Source organism: Carcharhinus amblyrhynchos, chromosome 30 (genome assembly GCF_965287045.1).
Source record: "Carcharhinus amblyrhynchos chromosome 30, sCarAmb.v2.hapA, whole genome shotgun sequence".
NCBI classification, from domain to species: Eukaryota; Metazoa; Chordata; class Chondrichthyes; order Carcharhiniformes; family Carcharhinidae; genus Carcharhinus; species Carcharhinus amblyrhynchos.
The window spans coordinates 20720457-20726456 of record NC_137353.1 but is presented as its reverse complement, the minus strand read 5'-3'; positions in this window follow the sequence as shown (position 1 = coordinate 20726456).

Sequence of the window (6000 nt, the reverse complement as noted above, 5' to 3'; positions counted from 1 at the left end):
AGGGACCCATGTTCGGTTCCGGCCTCGGGTCACTGTCTGTGTGGAGTTTGCACGTTCTGCCCGTGTCTGCATGGGTTTCCTCTGGATGCTCCGGTTTCCTCCCACAGTCCAAAGATGTGCGGGTTAGGTGCATTGGCTGTGCTAAATTCTCCTTCAGTGTACCCGGAAAGGTGCCAGAGTGTGGCGATTAGAGGATTTTCACGGTAACTTCGTTGCAGTGTTAATGTAAGCCTGCTTGTGACTAATCAATAAACTTTAATCATGTGTGTCTCTCTTGTGGACATAAATTGGATTCAATTTGAATTTGAATTGTTTTTTGGAGTAAGCAAGGAGATGGAATTAGGTTTGCTTGTCCAAACCAAGTGTTGGCTTTGAGAATGGAGTAAACTTAAAACAAACAGAGATTTTAGTAGGATTCACAGACGGTTCTTTGAACGCAACGCGATGTATGTGGAAAACTTGACTATTATTACACTTTCCATAAGAACCATTTTGAGGTGTTCCTTTGATGTTATTGAAGTGCTTCTGTATGTCATATGATTTGTAGAAAACTTTGCTTGTGATGATTATTTTGAAATGTTTTATCATGATCCTTCATTGATTTTACGAATTAAGTATATTTTTGCTAAACTAAATTCGGTGTAGCTCACATATCATATTAGCCAGGCTCAGAAATCACAATCAGGGTCTTTTATTTAGTGTGATTGTAATATGTCTGCAGAGGCAGGGGTGCCTTCACTAAAATCCCTTTATTTACAAATTCTAACAGCGGTACACAGAGTGCTAGCAGTCAGCAGTCCAGGGGTGTCAGAGGAACTGGCACTCCTAGTTAAGTACAAGGCAAAGACTCCCTGAATGGCCCATCAATTGGATCCTTAATCAGGGAGCTCATAGGCCCACCTCAATGTTCTGACTGAAGTCATTACAGTGACTGTAAAGTCAATGCTGTTTTTATTAGATGGATTTCTGGGTTCTTTGCCAATATTTTGGGATCACCCTCTGCGATTTTATTTGTTTCCTTCAAGCAAATTAGGAACCAGTAACCTGGTTGGTCGTCCTTTGACACTATAATAGCTCACTGTTTTGGAATGGAGTTTATACATAATTGAGCGGATTGGATGTTCCCTCCAATTGTTTGAATCTGTAGTTTATATAATGACTGATGTGCCATCAGTTCTTGAAGTGCTACCTGCTAAAAGCACAGGGACACTAAAAACAGCTCAGAACCATTATTTCTGTCTTAGCAAAATATTTGATGCAACTGTCGCCCCTTCCTAGGTTAACATGGACCAGATTCCAGTCCCAGCCCCATTCTTATCACCAACTCTCCCCCAATCAGACCGTTGAATGTTATGTCGGCGCCTTATTTCATTTGATCACGGGATATAGTTATAGTTGGCTGGGCCAGCATTTATTGCCCATCCCTGAGGGCATTTAAATGTCACCCACATCTGGAATCACATATAGGCCAAACAAGATAAGGACGGCAGATCTCTTTCCCTAAAGGACATTAGTGAATCAGAGGGGCTTTTTTGATAATCAACAATGGTTTCATGATTATCAGTAGATTCTTAATTCCAGATTTTTAAAAATTAAATTCAAATTTCACCTTCTGCTGTGGTGGGATTTGAATCCAGGTCCCCAGAGCACTGCCCTGTGCTTCTGGATTACTAATCCAGTGATAATACTACTACGCCACTGCCACCGTGCTAAGATAATTCCCAGGTCAGCTCAGAACAAGGAACTGTCGTATAGAAACCCTGATCACTCGGAACCTGAGGAACAATAAAACCCCTGGATGTTTGGCAGCAACTTCATTCCCGTCATCTTCTCAATCTATCCTCAAGACTCAGGCTGGCTCCCCATTCTGGTGCTAGCAACTCAGGTGGTAGCAGAAGTTCAGAAATGCCTCCTGCAAATTCTTTCTGTAAATGTTCTATCAAAGTCTCCCCAACAAGGGAACCACAAGGAGATACCTGCATGGGCATTGGACAACCCAACAATCTTTTATCACCATTATTTTCAGCAAAAGTCACAGAATAATGACGGCAAGTCAAAAACATAGGTCTTTGAACAAGTCCATTAAAACCAGCACCAACCCAAAACCCCTTGGGAACACTCCCTTCTCCCAGTTCAGGGAGAAACCCTTTAAATCTTATCAAGAGGTTTCAGAACAAAATGAAGAGCAAATCAAAAGCACTGTTGAGAAGCAAATTCTCTGGACTTTGTAGTCTATTCTTCTGAGACTGCACTTTCTCAATCAAAAGATCCAGGATACGTGGGTTAGTTAAGTTGCCTGAGGTCAGTCAGGTTAATGATTAAGTGGAAATGATTGCATTTTGCTCATGTTTCCATTGAGAATATCTGTACACAACTAGAGCTTAGTGACTGTTGCTCTAATCATGGGGAGGACTGCTCAGTGGTTAGCACTGCTGTCCCACAGCACTAGGGACCCAGGTTCGATTCCTGGATTGGATCGCTGTCTGTGCAGTGTCTGCACATTTTCCATGTGTCTGCGTGGTTTTCCTCCCACAGTCCAAAAGATGCGCTGATTAAGGTGCTTGGCTTTGCTAATTTCTCCTTCAGTGTATCTGATCAGGTACCAGAGGGTGGCAACTAGAGGATTTTCACAGTAATTTCATTGCAGTGTTAATGTAAGCCTACTTGTGACAGGAACTTTAAAACAGTGGACAGCTCAAAGCAGCTGGAATTGGTATTGTTTATCAGAGAACAGTGCAACATGAGGATAAAGGCAAAATACTGCAGATTATTTTTGTTCATTCATGGGACATGAATGTCGCTGGCTGGCCAGCATTTTTTGCCCATCCCTAGTTCCTATTGTTCAGAGGGCAGTTGAGAGTCAACCACATTGCTGTGGCTCTGGAGTCACATGTAGGCCAGACCAGGTAAGGACAGCAGATTTCCTTCCCTAAAGGACATTAGTGAACCAGATGGGTTTTATGACAATTGTTGATAGCCTTGATTCATGGTTATCAGTAGATTATTAATTCCAGGTACTTTCTGTTGAATTCAAATTCCACCAGCTGCTGCGGCGAGAGTTGAACCCGGGTCCACAGTGCATTAGCTGAGTTTCTGGATTAATAGTCTCACAATAATACCATCAGGCCATCGCCTCCCCTAAATGCTGGAATCTGAAACGAAAACAGAAAATGCTGGAAAATCTCAGCATGTCTGACAGCATCTGTGGACAGAGAATAGAACCAATGTTTTGAGTCTGGCTGACTCTTCGAGATATTGGCAAAGTGAGAAGATGATGAGAGTGAGGTTCATTCTTAACCTTCTAATTCCTGATAACAACATTCTGGCCAATCAGCAATGGTTTAACTCATCTGTTTCTCTTTCATGCATCAGGTATCAATGCCACTGAGATAAAGATTAATAAATAACCCACCCTCTGTAATACACCCAGATCACATTGTAATCAGTCATCAAAAACTGAACGCAGTCCAAATACCAATCTGATAAGTCCTTTATTTACCAAAAGTGTCCCCTGAACAAATATTGCTCCTCCCCATTCCTGATATATTTGGCTGGCATTAACAAGATCAACAGGAAACAAACAAAATATCTAGATCTTTCTGGTTTGTGGGGCTCAGTAGATGGCAATATTTACAAACTACATCCTGGTGAGCAGCTTTTGAAACCTCAAACAAATGCTCTTTAATGTCCCTTTCCTTCAATCCTCTGGTATCTCAGACCACATTGTTTTTTCATTCGTTCATAGTTTGTGGGTGTCACTGACTGGGTCAGCATCTATTGCCCTTGAAGTGAATGGCTTGCACTTCAGAGGGCATTTAAAAGTCCACCACATTGCTGTGGGTCAGGAGTCACATATAGACCAGACTATAAGAGCATTACAAACGGATATAGATAGATTGGGAGAGTGGGCCAAAATATGGCAGATGGAGTTTAACATGTGAGGTTATGCATTTTGGTCATAAGAATGGGAGGACAACTTATCTCAATGGAATGAGACTTTGAGATGCTCCAGGTCAAAGAGATCGGCAAACTCCACACAGCCACCCAGGCTGGAATCGAACCTGGGTCCCTGGTGTTGTGAGGCAGCAGAGCTAACAACTGTGCCACTGTGCCGCTCCAAACTTTTGCCCTGTTTTCTGGCTTGGTTGGAAGTTGAAATTCCACTCATGCTTTTGGAAAATGGCCAGGACGACATCCTGATCACCATTCCTCCCTCAGCCAAAACATACATAGTTCAATTATAGAGGGATCAAGGTTCCATCAGAAAGAGGGGAATAAAAGAAAGAAATATTTATATCACCTGTTACATCACACTGGGGTGGCACGGTGGCCTTGTGGTTAGCACTGCTGCCTCACAATGCCAGGGACCCAGGTTTAATTCCCGGCTTGGGTTCCCTGGTCTGTGTGGAGTCGGTACATTCTCCCTGTGTCTGTGTGGGTTTCCTTTGGGTGCTTCCGTTTCCTCCCACATTCCAAAGATATGCGGGTTAGGCTGATTGGCTATGCTAAATTGCCCCTTAGTGCCCTGGGATGTGTAGGGACAGGGCTGAGGGTGGGATTGTGGTCTGTGCAGAATTGATGGGCTGAATGGCCTGCTCCTGCACTGTAGGGTTATTATGGTTTATCACTGGATGACAGCCAATATCACACTCCCATTCAAGAAGAGACAGTTAACTATATGGACCAATTAACCTAGCTTGGTTATATTCAGAAACCTGGAACCTATTCTTTGAGATTGAATTGGTGAGCATTTATAGATACATGGCTATGTCACGTGATAACATATGACATGGATTGGGGCACGAAGAACGCAGGAAAAGTTGCTGATGGTGCAAGTAGAGAGTTTGGCAAAAAAATTAAGGAGGATTGTAAACGTCTTCAGGCGGACATAGGATGATTTTGCAGATAGGTGCCAGATGTAATTTAATAAAGGAAAGGAGCCCCTTGGGATGAACGCCATGACTGGGAGCATCTCCTGTAGGTTTTCAGGGGAGCTGTAAATGCAAGTTTTTACAAGTTCTTTCATAGGATGTGGGCCTTGTCAACAAGGGCAGCATTTGTTGCCCAACTCTAATTGCACTTGAACTCAGTGCTTGTTACGCCTTTTCAGAGGTCAGTCAATATCTGTTTTATGTTTTACAGTACAAATAAGTTCAAAGCAAGGGACTTATCAGAATACTCTTTCCAAGATGTTGCTTTGGCTCAGTTGGAGCAATCTCACCTCTAAGCCAGAAGTGCGTTCAAAAGTGTGTCCAAAAGAAATGCTGGTTAGGTGCTTTGACCATACTAAATTCTCCCTCGGTGTATCCGAACAGGCGCCAGAGTGTGGCAACTAGGGAATTTTCATAGTAACTTCTGTGTTAATGTAAGCTTACTTGTGACACTAATAGATGATCTTTAAAACAAACATTAAAATCTGACTCCAAGACTGGAGTCATGATGTGGAGATGCCGGCGTTGGACTGGGGTAAACACAGTAAGAAGTTTCACAACACCAGGTTAAAGTCCAACACATTTATTTGGTAGCAAAAACCACTAGCTTTCAGAGCGCTGCTCCTTCGTCAGGTGAGTGGGAGTTCTGTTCACAAATTGTTGTGAGTGCGTAAGATTTCTTTCTGCTGAATATTTCCAGCCTTTTCTGTTTGTTTAAGTTTATTTATTGGTGTCACAAGTAAGCTTACATTAACAGTGTAATGAAGTTACTGTGAAAATCTCCTAGTCGCCACATCCTAGTGCCTGTTCTGGTACACTGAGGGAGAATTTAGTATGGCCAATGCACCTAACCAGCACGTCTTTTGGAGTGTGGGAGGAAACCGGAGCACCCAGAGGAAACCCACTCAGACACAGGGAGAATGTGCAAACTCCGCACAAACAGTGATTCAAGGCTGGAATTGAACCCAGATACCTGGCCCTGTGAGGTAGCAATGATAACCACTGTGCCACCATGTCTTTATCTGACTTTAAGGTCTCATCCAAGAAATGGCTCTTTAACAGTGCACCA